This window comes from Typopeltis vanoorti, chromosome 23 (assembly GCF_054136105.1).
Source record: "Typopeltis vanoorti isolate ZY-2024b chromosome 23, IOZ_Tvanoo_1.0, whole genome shotgun sequence".
Taxonomy (NCBI): Eukaryota; Metazoa; Arthropoda; class Arachnida; order Uropygi; family Thelyphonidae; genus Typopeltis; species Typopeltis vanoorti.
Genome location: NC_143571.1, coordinates 44,682,501 through 44,699,589, shown reverse-complemented (window position 1 = coordinate 44,699,589; position 17,089 = coordinate 44,682,501). Strand labels below are relative to the sequence as shown.

The 17,089-nt window shown below is 31.8% G+C and overlaps 1 protein-coding gene across 3 annotated transcripts in view; it reads right to left on the bottom strand.

Annotated features, from left to right (window-relative positions):
- LOC150093810 (uncharacterized) overlaps window positions 1-17,089 on the bottom strand; it is a 364,154-nt gene that overhangs the window by 273,133 nt on the left and 73,932 nt on the right. The window contains exon 1 of one of the 3 annotated variants that reach the window (XM_090413168.1): window positions 8,322-8,398. The exons of the other annotated variants lie outside the window; for them this stretch is intronic. The gene's annotated coding sequence lies outside the window, so the exon portion shown is untranslated. Of the gene's footprint in view, window positions 1-8,321; window positions 8,399-17,089 lie in introns of those variants that run through there. 3 annotated transcript variants of the gene reach the window in all.

Genomic DNA, 17,089 nt, shown 5'->3' with positions numbered 1-17,089 from the left:
AGGTTCTACTAAGGTAGAAGTGAAGGAATTTTTTGAGGCTCTAGAGAAAGCTACTGACACAATGAAAAAGGAAAAGTTTGTCCTTGTTGGGGATCTAAATAGCAGAGTAGGAAGTGATTGCCAGACATATAAAAATGTTTTGGGAAAATCTGGAGAAAAGAGCACAGCTCTTTTCTCCAAATTATAATGGCAAATACCTGTTGGATTTCTGCTCAGGACATGGACTGGTTATTACTAACATAAAAATGTTAGTAATAACCATGTTCCAACATAAAAATGTGCACAAATTCACATGGAGAGAAGAGGCAAGGAATAAGAAAATTCTCCTTCACTATGTTATTGTTGATAGTGATGTTTTCTACATGGTGCAGGACGCTAGAGTGTACAGAGGATTTGAAATTGGAAGTGATCATTATTTAGTCTTGAGCAGGATAAAATTGAATTTCATATTGAAAAGAACGACATGTACAAAGACTAAAATACACAACGATTATTGAAGAAGAAATGAAAGAGTTTGAGAACAAGAACCAAACCATATCAAAAGTTCCTGGCAAATAAGTCAGCTTCTGTTCTTAGAGAATACAGAGACAAATGTAAGAAAGCTAAACACTGTGTAAAACTAGTTAAACAAAAGTCATGGGAGGACTCTGGCAAGAATATAGAAAATAAATATCAAGAAGGTGGTAAGATATTCTGAAGGTTGTTGAAGAAGCTTAGGAATGGAGGAAAGAGTACTGTAAAAGGAGTTAGAGATGATAAAGGTGACATAAAAACAGGAGAAAAAGATATCCTTGAAGTATGGAGTAATTACTTCGAAAAATTGCTAAATGAAACAAGCAGTGAGAGCACAGTGGTAAAAAACACTCAACACGCATACAGTCAGGAATACATATCCAGACTTCAAATAGAAAAAGCCATCAAAGGCTTGAAATGTGGAAAGGCAGCAGCAGTAGATGATATTCGACCAGAAATGCTGAAGTATGGTGGTATAAAAGTCTTACGGTGGCTGCATTGCATAGTTCAGAAGGCCTGGACAGAGGGACAAATTCCCGATGATTGGAGTAGAGCTGTAATAGTACCCATATATAAAAAAGGGAAATAAAACTGAATGTCAGAATTACAGAGGTATTTCCCTACTGAGTGTTCCGGGCAAGATTTATGCAAGTATACTTGAGAAACGGTTGAGAAGAATTGTGGAAGAAAAGCTTGGTGAAGAACATGCTGGATTCAGGCCAAAGAGAGGCTGTCAGGATCAGATCTTCACTTTACGACAAATAGTTGAGAAAGAATGGGAATATAACAAAGATCTGTATTTCAGTTTTGTCGATCTGGAAAAGGCACATGACAGGGTGCCAAGAGAGAAGCTATTCAATACCCACAGTTATATGGTGTCAATGGGGCATTATATCAAGCAATACTTAGTCTTTATTTGAGTTGCAAGTCGGCAGTTAGAATTGAAGGAAGTACAGGAAGATGGTTTAATGTTAAATCTGGTGTGAGACAAGGATGTACATTATCCCCTCTGTTATTCATTATCTATATGGATCACATTATAAAGGAAAGTGGTATTAAACATGATATCAGAATTGGAGATGTTAATGTCAGCTCTTTGCTTTATGCGGACGATGTTATACTTCTGAATAAATCCGCTACAAGTTTGCAAGATTCCCTGACTAAATTGAATGATTGTTGTAATAGATATGGTATGAAGGTCAGCAGTAAAAAGACAAAGACAATGAAAATAGGCAGAATCATTGAAAATGTCAACTGTGTTGTGAATGGAGAACCTGTGGAAGAAGTAAAACATTTCAGCTACTTAGGCACGATTTTTAGTGAAGATGGTAAATTAAATATGGAAATAGACAACAGAATCAACAAAGCTGGTATTATAGGAAGTCAACTGAATAAATTCATATGGAATAAGAGAGAAATTAGTCGGAACACTAAATATAAAAGATGGTGTTCAAACCAGTTTTAACTTATGGATCTGACAGCTGGGTCAGAAGTAAAAACACTTGACCAAAGACTAGACACCGCAGATATGAGAGTCCTGAGAAAGATTAGAGGCTTGAACAGATGTCATCAAATGGCAATATCATATGAAAAACGAGGATATTAGGAAAGAACTTGACATTGTCAGCATCCAGGAATGCATTAACAAGCTAATCTCAGGTGGTATGGTCACTTGAACAGAATTGGCAAGGAATGATTAGCAAAACAAGTGTTCTCTGCCAGGTTGGCAGGAAGACGACCCAGAGGAAGACCAAGATATAGGTGAATTAATATGGTACAAAGTGCCTTAGATGATAGAAATATAAGATCTGATAATGTTGGAGTCTTGACAAATAACAGAGTGATTTGGAGGAAAATTGTAGACAGGAAGTTAGTAATGAGGTAAATTTTTCATGAAGTACTATCATATCCTGTACTCCCCTTGATGGTACATGTCAAGAATTTGATGATGATGATGATGCTAAATTAGATTATTTTCATAAGAACAGACACAGAATAGGCCAAACAGAATGCCAACATTATATTCAGTGTGCATTCTTCTAAATACTATGACAAGTAGTAGTTTCTTAAATTAGTACCAAACCTTAACAAATTTGGTTGCGTAACACTGCTCCAAATTAAAGCACGCATCCCCCAAATCTTCAACCCAACAACAAAGAATACCCATTTTAGCCCACTATGTGCCTGCATGCATATCATATTGTACTGTGTTCCCTGATGACAGCAATTTTACTTTAACAAAATACTGGAAATATTAATTAAATGTATTGTAATTAATATTTAGTCTGTGTTATAATTTTCTTACAAAACACAGTTAAAATTGGCAATGTATACACATTGCCACAAGATATACGAAACATTTGGAGTTCTTTGGAGAAAATTTTAAAGATCCTTCAGTTATCTTATGAAACATTTATACAAAGAAAAGTAGTGAAACCTTGCTTCATCACCCTAATCTGACAGAAATTATTTCTATTATGGGAAATAACCCTCTTCCATACATTCCATAGTTAAGTTGTTTTTTTGTTAATGAATTAATTAACCTTTATCTCTTGTTTAGTTTAAATCACACATTGTCATTGCTGAGTCTTAGCCTTCAGGTTTTCTTTTCTACTTGTCGAATTTCAAAATCATACTGAAGATGCCTTTGACACTGTAGATTATACTTGCCAAGAAATTATAGTAATTTTTAATTCCTTACCCAAGTGTAAGCAAACAAAGTTTGCACATGAAGTATCTTTACAGCTAGTTAATTGTATATAAAGAGAGACTGTTGAAGGATACAACTTTTTTATTACTTACATGTGGATAATATATAACTTCTGCATTAATTCAACATTGGTGTCTTTCTGGGTCTCCCACTGCTGAGACTTCAAATGAAGGTCAAAACCAGTTTGGATAGTGCCTTTATGGGAAAAAATATGCACATCCAAAAGGAAGTTTGCTTTGCATTGTGGAATACTGAGGCAATACCTCTATATACAAAATTTCTTTGCAAGTATAATTTACTTTGTAACCAAATTAAAAAAAACTTACAACTAGCCCTTGATGTTATGGTGAAAATTGTATGTTAAATAACATCTCAGATACACAATAAATCTGTATTTATTCATTACTTATTTTTAAGCACTTTTACAGATACAACTGCAATTTAAAACCCTGTATATATAAAAGACCATGTGTAGGAAATTTAAAAAATCCTGGAAAAAGGAGCATGGAAATTTCACAGCAAATTTAATTTTCTGGTTACTGGCGATTGTTAAAAATAGTATTTGTGAACAAAGTCTTTAAAACAGTGACAGCGATTCAAACTGTGACTGAAAAAATATCCAGAGCTTAATATGAGTCTCATAAGATGTATCAAGAACATAATCGCTAGAATAATATACACAGAGACTGAAAATATCTACTGCTTGCTGTTACTGGGATCAGAAAATGTGCTCTCTCTCTCTCTCTCACACACACACACACACACACACACACACACACACACACACACACACACACACACACACACACACACACACACACACACACACACGTGTGTGTGTGTGTGTGATCTTTATACAAAATTCAGACATACTAAGATCAGTGAATATTATTCCTGCCACCATGTTCTCTTATAAAAGTATAGTAAAAATTTTAATAACCCAAAGCTAATTGTTTTGATAACACTATACTCCAAAATGAACTACACTACATTTCAAATACTTTTGCTACATACATATATAAAAAAAAAAGAAATATTCTCTGAGGATTTTTCACAAGTCATCTGACACTAGTGAGATGGAAATTTCTAAATGATTCTATCACCATCTATAAACCAATGTCCATTCTTCAAAAGATGAAGATTACTTTGTATCAGTACCTAAAGAATAATGTGATCTTATGTTTAAATATTCACTCTTTTTCTTTTCTTTCTTTTGTTGCCAATCTGAAAGATTAGCAACAGAAGAGTTCGCTTAAATGAACTCTCTCTTTTCAGTATTCTTCATCATTTGACTTACTCAAATGATGAAGAATACCGAAAAAAGAGAATCAGCAAAGTGCTCGATACGCTTCATGCAGCAGAATGAAGTAAAATCTACAACATTAAGAATAACCTAATTGAAAAGCAAATGCTGACTTCAGTAATTAGCATATTGCCTTAGAGAACATTCACTCTTAATCTAAATAAATTTGGCTGAAAGGACCTTGGAGATTCTCATCCACTGTTTACAAACAACAAAAACTGGCTATCCTTAAATGTATTCAGAAGGCATGAGTACGTTGCACACATACTCATTTTTTTAGTGTGAACTTTTGTGACCAAACTGTTACTACTCTACTTTGAGAATACCTTAAATGCAAAGAATGACATTCTCAAAGTTCAAGGCAAAATATTAGTAATAAAGTACGTGTTGTGAACATCCATTAAACCATCAAAAGTAATAACTATCTGCCTGCACATTTTAGATTTCAACTACTACACAGCACTAAAAAAAAAAAGTGAAAAGCACATGGTACTCTTATGCCACTTTTCAAAGATTTGGCAAATTTCTGAGAATTTTAGATCATTTCCAAATGAAAGTACCTAATAACAGCATACAAATAGATGCTTGTGGGCCATTTCATTTTCCCTAAGTAGTTTTAAGCTATGCAGATTGAATGTAATTAAGTGACTTATTTTGTTTTGTTGCCCACTAGACAGGATGTCAGATACTATAGTGATATATTATACTGGACAAGACATTATATTCATGTTTTCCTCCATATTTTAAATCTAGTATAAGCAAACAAAAGTTCGTGTGAGTTCCATTGATCATTTGATACATCACTGCTTGGTTACCATGAATGCTGTAGGTTCAAATGTTGTATATGGCTAAACATTTATTTGTAAAAGCCAAATCTGGATGAGCATCTAAAGCCTATCTTTAAAAGAAAAAGATAAACACACACACACACACACACAACTAAGTTACTCATAGCGAGAGTAGTTAAATTCTCATCAAATATTACTCTATATAAAGCAGCAATGTGAAATACAATACAACAGTCAACATGATGTAATGTGAAAAAAAAAAAAAAATAAGAGAGAGAGAGAGAACAAACAGGAATAAAATTTCTTGTCAAGTATAATACTCTGTCCAATCCAATGAACAAAAATACAGGTATGTTACTTGCTTCAGTGGTGCGCTTTTTTCTGGTTTGCTTATTTCACAGAAATAAAAATTGCTAAGTTCCCCTCAGCAGGGAAGAGGGACCGACTTACTTTAAGACAGGTTTAACTAACATTTCATAAACAATATTCATATGCAATATTTATAATCAGACAATTGATAGAGAAAACAATAGAATACAATAAGAAACTAGTTATATGCTTTATAGACCTGGAAAAAGCATTTGACAGAATATAAATTCAAGATGTAATAGAAATATTGTAGAGAAGTAGGAGAAAACAAATAAGTAAAGAAATATATGATGATAATAGCTGTATAATAAAAACACAAGGAAAAATAAGTAAAGAGATACAAATTAGTAATGGCATTAGACAAGGAGACTCTTAAGTCCAACAATATTCAATATAATAATGGATGAAATAATACAAAAAGTTAATGAAATACAAAATACAGGAGTGAAAATAAACAATAGAATAATAAGAACTATATGTTATGCAGATGATGTAATATTCATTGCAGAAAATGAAACTCAGCTACAAATATTACTACATACATTTAATAAAGCAGCAAAATTGTATAATATGAAGAAATCAAAAACTAAAACGAAATGTATGACAATATCACAAGAACCACAAAAATGCAAATTAGAATTGGAAGGTACTATTATTGAACAAATAACAAATAACAACTAAACTGGGAAGGAAGGCCACATCTAGAAGTCAGAGAACAAGTTGCAAAAGCTGCAAGAATATCAGGATGCTTGAAAGAAACAATATGGAAAAATAAACATCTTAGAGTAGAGACAAAAACCAGAATTTATAAAGCAGTAATCAGGCCTATTATGACATAATGCAGAAACAAGACCAGACACTAGGAAAATAAGACAAATGTTAAACAGGTGAAATGAATATATTAAGAAAAATAGTAAATAAAACTAGATTAGATAAAATAAAAAATACAGATATAAGAAAGCAGTGTGAAATACAAGCAATAAACAATTGGGTAGCAACCCAAAGAATAAAATGGATTGAACATATGGAAAGAAGAAGTGAAGATAGAATAATAAAATAAGTCTATAGTTGGAAACCAAAGAGAAGAACAGAAAGACCTACAAAAAAAGATTAAAGGATACTATTAAGTCTTGGTCGCAACAGATACCACATCTAATGCATGAAGAAGAATCATGAACAAAAAATTTACTGAGACTGGTGTGGAAGAGTAACATTTACTTAGCTAATGTGATATGATATTATTGACGTCACTGGCATTCTAAATCTAATCTGTATGAATTTGTTCATAAGACTGAAAAGCTTCCTATATGAATTACAAATTATATTTCTGATTACCAAAATTAAAGTTCTGTAAAAGGTTCAATTAAGTTATAAAATTTAATTTATTCACAACAGACTTCAGTTATTTCTCACTTAAGTTACAAAAGGGAGCTGTTTCTGGTTGCAGATGCCATCCAATTTCATCAGAAAGAAAATGTAATCAACTGATATAAGTTAATTATGTATGTAATCTTAAATACTTCATTATACTTTTTTTTTTAATTTGCTGATCCAGAAAGAGAGAGAGAGACAGACAGAGAGGCAAAGGTTGTAGAGTTGAGTTTGAGTTGGGAGTAGAATGGTAATTCACCATGAACCAATATCGAAATATTAAATATCAAAATATAAGCCATATTTTTCCATTTCTAAATAGAAATAAATCATTTTCAAAATATAACCTGCAAACACACCTACATTCTGTTACTGGTTTTCCTTCGCATTTAACATAATTATTTAAATTCATGAATTTCATGACATTAAAAGTCTGCAAAAGCAAGCAAACATGAAATGGAAATAACATTTGATAAACATATATGAAGTTCAATATAACAACTTGAAAATATATGCAATGATAGAAGATGATATAATGAGAATATAAGCAATTATACTACATGAGGACCTTGGAATAAAATGAAATTTGTGTAGAAAGTAAATATATAAATATGACCATGTATACATTTATACTGTATAAAACTTGAAAAATATATCTCAACTGATGTTTAAAAAAAAAAAAAATAATAATCAACATTTAATTTCTTGATAATATGTACTTTCAACATATGGACACCAACACCAAATTAGAAAACTTTGCAAACTGAGTTCTATTAACATTTAAAATACTAAATTCTGAACATTGTTTATAATTTTTAAGTGAGATCTCTATTCCAGAAAAAAAAAAATTGAGTATTTAAATGTGTGTTACAACTTAGGAAAAGATATGAAGTTTTATATATGTCTCTGTGTGTGTGTGTATCAATATATATTCATGAGATTCAGTTCACCTGTTTAAATACCTAGAGAAAAAAATGAAAAATTAAATCCACATAAATCATTCAAATATATATATATCTTAAAAAAAATCATGTATTATTTTATATTTTAATGCAGTGATAATGGGCAATATCATACTATAAAGGCAAAAATTCTATAACAGCAACCCTTTTAAAAACATATTTCTACACCACTATTTTACACATTCTAATATTCAGTAATAAGAAATCATGAGTGGTTAAAAAAAAATAAAATAAATAAATAAAAAAAAAAAAATTAAAAGCCTACTAAAGATTTACAAATGGAATCATTACAAAATGCGTCTTACTAAAATAGGTTTTATTGCTGCCTGGTCCTGTGTTTCTAACGATGACTCACCATAGCGCTGTCTTTTCAGACTAAGTACCTTGGTTTCTATTCCAGATAATCCATTGAAAACTTCGACTTCAAGGGATCAAGCAGCAGATGAACAGCTGTGAGATGGATTAGGGCTGTCCAAGTTGTGAAATGTTTAGTATTAAACTTTATAACATACTAATTTTTATCACATGAAAAATCTGTACAGAAAGTATTTTGGCAAGTCTTTTTTTTTTTCTATCCCGAAATTAAAAAAAATAAATAAATAAATAATAACAATAATAAAATGTTAGCTCACTTTTATGAATAAATATATGAAACCATCTATTATATAATACATACTTATGAATTTCTTATCTCTATGTTTATCAATTAAATTAGAGAAAAATAAATAGCTTGGAGTTCGCAAGAAACATGGATTGTTTAATTATTTTTTTTGTCATCTATGCTATCTAATTTACAACTTTAAAGGAAAATGTGTTTTTTTTTAAGACTCAATATGCAGTATCAAAATTTTAAATTCAACAAAGACTGCTTAAGCAATTCCTGAAAATCTATTATTTTTAAATATCAGTAAATCACATCTAACATACCTACAAACACAGTACCAAGTCTGTTACCACCAATAAACTGATCTCATAAAACACACACAAAAATCTGCTTGGTATGTGACTAATGAAATTAGTCACATTTTATCAAAAAAAAAAAATAAATAAATAAAAAATACTGAAAGACAAAAGGGAAAAAATGAAACAGTTTCATGTATTCCTTATTATAGTTTCTAACTGTATTACTTTCAATAAAGGAAAAATTTTGAACATGATGTATGTTATTTAACATGATCCTGTACATACAGTTGGAATAGCATTTAAACTTGATTGCAAACATAAATCATCACATTATAATCAAAGGTATATGAAAGTAGATGGGGAAGAAAATAATAATCTACCTAGAACTAATTAAATAAATTTACAACAAAACTTATGCATGCATAATTATTAGCTGATCATATTTAGTTTAGATTCACTAAGCAGATTTGTTTTTATATTAAAAAGAAATAAAAATAAGATCCTAATATCTAAAAAATCATGAACTAATTATTTAATATGGCAACTAATTTTTTACATTCAATGGATTGGTTTAAAGAATATAGAGTAAAAATAAAATTAAGAGGACTGTGCTCAGCATAAATTAAAATATGCATGTTATAAATAAACTACAATGGATATAAAAAAGTGAAATACGTTAATTTCATAATGTGTATAGAAATGCATGTCCAATGCTCTTATGACAAATCTTTTGAGCACTTAAACTTATGTTCCATTATGGTTTATGCAGACACCAAAGTAACTTACAAACTATAACTGGCGAATGAAAGAATATTTGACAACTTATCAAATAAGCAGTAAGCAAAAGTTGTTCCACTTAAATGCATGCAATCTGCTTTAAGAAGCTTCACAATACCAGCATGTGATGAGATTTGCTTGTTCTTAATCACATGTTAATCCTCAAACATCAACCTTTGTTTTGAACATCTTTTACATCTATTATATCATAAGAAGAAAGATCTGCATGATCAAATATAAACTTATTTCATTCGTTTCTTAATTTATACTTACTGACTCACCACTGACTTCAATTAAATAAACTTTCCAAAATTAATAAGAGGGGAAATGTTTGAGAGGGTGCAAAGCCATAGTGACAACTCACTTGGAAATAAGCTTCATTTCTCTATCAAATGATACAATTTTTATTGGATAGTAAAATATAATTTCTTAATATCTGAGTTTAGGCATGGATTACACATGTACCATACAAAACACCATGTATTACAATATACTAGTATGCCAAAAATTCTCAGCCTGGAAAAAATGTACCATCTTGCAGAATTTTTTTAATAATAAAAAAAAAGTATAATTATATGTAATTATATATTTAATAATTCAAAAAAAAATTCAAACTTTAGTCCTATTAGTAGGTGTGAAATTCAGGAGGCACACTGCACGTGCACATGCTAATTCAGATTTACCACACCAAATGGCAGAGGTCACTAGTCAGTATCCTATTTGAATGAGTGATTTAGTTAAGCTGCAATATACATATCAGCTAGTAGCATATGTCTAAAATTATATGGAGAGAGTGATATTATAGAAATATTTAATAATGTGCAAATGTGACTAATCTAAAGTATTACAGTAACACAGAACTAGAGGGGAAAAGATTCAACAATATCAGCAGCTGAAGTAAAAATGGCATGAAAAAAATTCAAATTAAAACAACTGATACTTATGAGACAGAAACATAAGGATAGATCTCTACATTCTCTTCAAACATATTGTTCATATAGCTTCTTTTACAATCTTAGATATAGAGATAAAAAAAGTATTTTTTCTATGAAGCATCGTTGAATCAGAATGTGGTTTTTGACTGCAGCTCTTTTAAATTAAAACATTAATGAATATTTTCTTTTTTTTTTTCATTAAAAAAATGAAAGTGTCATTGACTTCGTCATTCTTGATAGTGGTATCATGATGCTGGTTTGGGATACAAGAATGTACAGAGGATTTAAAATTGGAAGTGACCATTACTTAGAAGGATAAAAATGGATATCACATTGAAAAAAAAAAACAGTTTGTAAGAAAATTTTAAAAAGAATTAAAGTTAAGCAGCTTTTACAGGTAAACTGTAGACTTGACTATACAAACATAAATGAAGAAAATTTGAAGCAATTTTAAAACAAGAACCAAACCTTGATGTCTTGGTAGCAAACTCTAAAGAAGACATTGATTGATTCAGCTAGGGAGGAATGTGGTGAAATTGTATGCAAGGATAGAAAAAGAAGAACACCATGGTAGACACAAAAAGTTAAAGAAACAGTCCTGGAAAAAAAGCACATCAAAAGTTTCTAGCAAATAACCTAAAAGAATACAGAGAAAAATGTAAGTGAGCTAAGCTATGGGTAAAAGTAGCTAAACAAGTCATGAGAAGACTGGTAAGAGCATGGAAAATAAATATCAGGAAGGTGGCAAAATGTTCTAGAGGTTATTGAAAAATCTTAGAAATGGAGGAAAGAGTACTGTAAAAGGAATCAAAGATGATAAAGGTAACATGAAAACTGAAGATAACGATATCTTAGATGTCTGCAGTACAGTCATCATTAGACTTACGTCGCAGTTCCGTTCCATCCAGCAGGACGTAAGTCAATACATTAAATCAACAGAGGTATAGGGGTTAGGGACTTAACCATAATAAGTATACTGTCATTTTAATTTTAAAACCTTATTTTAAAACTGTACTGGGCATTACTGCCACTATAAAACAGGAGAATAATCACCGAAATCTTCCTTCACAATCACATCTTCATTACTTTCCCTATGTGAAGGACCAGGCTACAGCTCTTCTGGTGTAATCTTAGTTTCTTTGATGAAAATGTCCAATGTGCTTTGCTTATTCCTCTTCTTCTTTTCATCATAAATTTGTTTATAGAAAGCAAGCAAGTGCATCATGTACTTTCCTTTCTACTAATAAGTAGTGTTCAACATTGCGGTCCATGTCTTCAACCATTTTGAGAACATTTTTGGCAAGACTCTTCACTATGAATTGTTTAACTACCTCTCCTTGTTTCTCTTTCTCCTCTTCCTTTTCTGCAACACATTGATCCTCCAGTTCGACCAATTCTTTGTTGGTCACTTCTTGAGGGGCACTTTTTTGAGTTGAACTAAGTCATCATCATTCACTTTGATATTCAGATTGTTAGACTCACTATTTCTACTCAATTTACCAAGGTCTTCATTTTTTTTTCAAAACTTCCAATGCATAAAACTTTTTTGTCTTTTTCCACATGCCACTCAAACATTAAGAGATCACTTCGTCCCAAACTACAGCAATATTTTTAATAGCATGATAAATATTGAATGTTTTCCAGAACTGCAATGAGAGTTTGGTCATTTCATTCAGTAGCAAAAATGGCTTGTGAAAAAGTTCTCCGTATACAATAAACCTTAAACACTACAAGAATTCCCTGATCCATCAGTTGGATCAATGAAGTACTGTTTGGAGGGAGAAACATGACCTTGAATTCGGTGAAGATCACCGATATAAGACAAATGACCTGGGGCATTATCTAGAATTAATAAAATATTAAATTCTACATTTTCTTTCACACAATAGCTTTTCATTTCATTCGCATAACAATTGCTTAAGGCATCCACAAAATTTTTGAGTCATCCAGGACTTCTTATATCTCCGGTAATGAACTGGAAGAGTATGCTTCATAATGTTTTTGAAGGTTCGTGGATTCTCACTGTCCCATATCACAAATGGTTTCAGTTTATATCCAGCCACATTATTCCCTAACAGAATCGTAACATGGTCTTTAGGAGCTTTAAAACCAGGCATAGATTTTAGATTTTTTTTTTCTTTTGTTTGTGGATGCACTGTCTGCTCAGGCATTTTTTTTCCAAAACAAGGTCTCATCCATATTAAATATTTGTTGTGCCAAATAATTTTCCTCTGTAATAATTTCATCCAATTTCTCCACAAACACCTTGGCAACATCAGAACCTTCAGATTCACCCTACATTTTCACATTATGCAGTGCAAAACACTGCTTGATCTCACCAACTGGAAGAAGCGTTGAATTTGTAGTCTTAATTGGGTCCTGCTTTCTCCTTCAACATGTTGAAGGCGGTTATGGTCATAGTGTTTAAAGGTATGTGCTTTGGGCTCAGGTCCTCTATGCATGATGGAAGTAGCTTTTCCAATCACTGACAGGACTGCCACTATCGTTGAAGTTGCAACTTCGTTTCAAGATCAATTGCTCACCTCTTTTTCTGTGATTCTTCACTATGATTTTTAATTGGGCCATATTGCACAAAATATCGCGAAATATTTAACGATAAATACATAACCTATTTTTCAAACACAAAATCAACAGGGGAATGGTCGAAGCCAAATGCAGAGTGAGGTTGCTGCTGAATGCGCTGTTGCCACGCATTGTTGCTAAATAAAAACCTTTTTTTACTTTACACTCGCTTGCGTCTTGTTTGAAAGTATAGTCGAAAATGTCATTTATTCCATTATGGGATCATGGACGTATCTCCGAATGGATGTAAGTCGAGGGATGACTGCATTTACTTTGAAAGTTAAATGAAACAAGCAGTGACAGAACTAAAATTTCAGGAGGAATGCAAAGAGGAGTACATATAAATAATATTTGAGGTAGAAAAATCTGTCAAAAACTTGAAATGCAGAAAGGCAACTGTAGTAGATAATATTCGACCAGAAATGCTTAAGTATGAAGGTATAAGTCTCTGATTTATGCAGTGGCTACACTGCATAAATCAGAGAGCCTGAACAGAAGATTAAATTCCCAATGATTGGAGTAGAGCTCTCATAGTATCATCTATAAAAAGGGAATAAACCTGAATGTGAGAATTATAGAAGGATTTCTGTACTGAGTGTTATAGGCAAGATTTATTCAAGCACACTTGAAAAGTGGTTGAGAAAGAGTGTGAAAGATAAACTTAGAGAAGAACAAGCTAGGTTCAGGCCAAATAGAAGTTGCAAAATTGTGGGAATATGACAAGGATCTGTACTTAAGTTTTGTAGGTCTGGAAAAGGCATGTGACAAGGTCCAGAGAGAAAAGCTTTTGAAAACACTAATGTGGAGTGAATGGAACATATAAAGCAATACAAAGTCTATATTTATGTTGTCGGTAAGCAGTTAGAAGTGGAGGAAATACAGTAAGATGGCTTTATGTAAAATCAAGGGTAAGACATGGATGCACATTATTGCCACTCTTATTCATCATATATATATATTGATTACATTATGAAAGAAAGTGGCATTAGGCCTGATATTAGAATTGGAGATGTCAAACTTAGCTCTTTGCTTTATGCAGATGATGTACTCCTAAACACATCTAGTGCAAGTTTCAGGGATTCTCTCACTAACTGAATAACAGCTGTAACAAATATAGCATGAAAATCAGCAATAAAAAGATCAAAACTATGAAAATAGGCAGGAACATAGAAACCTTCAGCTGTATTCTGAATAGAATTCCTATAGAACAAAATATTTCAGCTAGTAGGCACAGTTTTTCGTAAAGATAGAATCTGAAATAGTTAACAGAATAAGCAAAAAGTTTGTATGATGGGTAGCCAGCTGAATAAATTTATATGCAATAAGAGAGAAATTAGCCAAAACACCAAACTAGCAGTACATAAGACAGTGTTCAAACCAGTTTTAAGTTAGATCTTAGAGTTGGGTTAGAAATAAAGCACTTGATCATAGACTGGATACCAGCGATATGAGGAATCTGAGAAAAATTAGGGGAGGAGTGAACCGATGGCATCAATGGCAGAATCATACTAAAATTTGAAGATATTAGAAAGGAACTTAATGCTATTAGCATTCAAGAATGTGTAGGCAGAGCTAATCTAAGGCAGTATGGTACTTAAATAGAATCAGGGAGGAAAGGTTAGCAAAATAGGTGTTTGATGTCAAAATGGCAGGAAAGAGACCCAAAGGAAAATCAAGGTCTAGGTGGAATAATTAAGTCAGAACTGCCTTAGAAAAATGAAATGCAAGATATGATTGTGTTGGAGTGCTCATAAATAATAGACTAATTTGGAGGAAAATTGCAGATAGGAGATTAATAATAATGTAATGTTAATCATGTAGTGCTGTCATAGTAAACTGAACACCCCTTGGAGGTACATATCAGGAAATTGATGAAGAAAAAAATGAAATTAAAAGTGCAAAAATAACAGAATGTGATTAAAAGATATAATATGAACAAAGTATCGTATAATCACAGGCCTATTATTTTTACACTTTTAGAATTTCTTATTTATATCTCAGGTTTTAAATCTAAGATTAAATGAAGTTCTATCTCACTATTAATATTATTTAAAATTAATATCATATTAAAATTATTCATCGTTATCCATGATTCCAGCTTCAAGTTTCAAAGATTGTAATTGCCAGAAATACTGCAGAGGTAGGCAAATAACACATGTATATGATCATATCTTCTTCTTTTTTTTAATTTAAAAGAGCTGTAGTCAAAAAAACACATTCTGATTCAAGGGTGCTCAATAAAAAAGTCTTTGCTTATCTCTTTATATATAAGGATAGATAAAATTAGAAACCTAACTAATGAACCCAATTAATGCACCTCCCATGCTCCATGAAGGATGTGATAATAATAACAATGACATAGCAATGAATTATGACTACCTGATTAATATCATGCTGGACTATCATGTAGTGTTGCGAAATGAAAATTGCTAAAAACAGCTAAATCGTAAAAAAAAAGAGCTAAAAAGGAGTTAAAAATAAAAATTTCAAGCTAAAATTTTAAAAGTAGTAGCTGATACTTTTAAGTTACTTTATTCAAGTTGAAGTGATACTTGCATATAAGTGGCTAAATACATCTTCCATGTGATTTTCTGCGTTTAATTCACCCACGTTTTCACTTAGATTTTCAGCTTTATTTTATGTGTCCTTCTTTCCAATATTACTCAGTGTAGATGCTGGTAAATGATAGTCTGTACAGCACTTGTTATGCCTGAAGCCATACTTGACTGATAAAATAGCTGTCAGCATTGGCAATTCCATCTTGTTTCTTAATTCAGTTTTAACTACATTCATGGAACTAAAAATTCATTCAATTTCTGCATTAGAATTTGGCAGTATTAATAAATTTATTGCACACTGAGCAATTTCTTTAAATGGATTCATTCCAGATGCATCTTTATATTCTCATACTTCAGTCCAGAATAGCTCAGCGTTTTCTATATTTGTCCATTTATTTAAGTGGATAGTATTGTACTGGTATTCAGCAACATCTTTTTCTGTTTTCAACATTATTTCTAAGATGGGAATAACAGGTTCTTTTATATGTTTTAGGTATTGTCAACAGAAAAAGAAGACATCATTCTTAAAATATTCACGTTTTCAGACAACCTTTGCTTAAGCTGTTTGAAGAGACCAAGAAGAAACTGTCAGGCTCTATTTCTAAGATTGTGCAAATCATTTTGTGTTATGTTTGCATCATCAACTCTGAAATTTTTCTTTCAAATCTGTAACCAAGATTTCGTTTGGGATCCAAACAGTCATCAATCTTCAGACTCTAGAGGGTCGACTGTGGATGATGGTAGTACTAACATATTAGCAATAGAGCGAATAAAACAAGAAAGGTCTTCAAATAATCTCGTCTTTTCTGCACCTTTAGATTCAAAAATTTTGATAACTTGCTGAACTTGAACTAGAACAGGATGCATAAATAAAAGGTACAACAGATTCCTTTCATCTTTGTACATCTCCCACAAAATTTGAGCATTGTAACATTTCTCAGTCACACTTACGACTTCAAAATGAGTTTTTCATTCCAACCACTGGCTGAGAATTCGGTCTACTGCAGGTTCAATAGAGAGTCACCTTGTTGCACAGTTGCTTACAATTTTCAGAGGAGCATCATTTTCGTTGATAGTTTGATACAGCTCTTTGTATGCTGCTTGTCTTGAAGAATGTGAAACCACTTACTTTCTCCTTTTCGGCAACTAAAAATTCTAACTGTGAGACATTGCCAATTGCAATGAATGGCATACACATCTAATTAAAATTAGATGTGTATGCCACTGGCATTGTCTGTACCAATTGCAATGAGATTTTTAATGTCCAGTTTCTTGGTCAAGAGTTCTTTTTTCAGTGCAGCCACAATACCAGTAGCA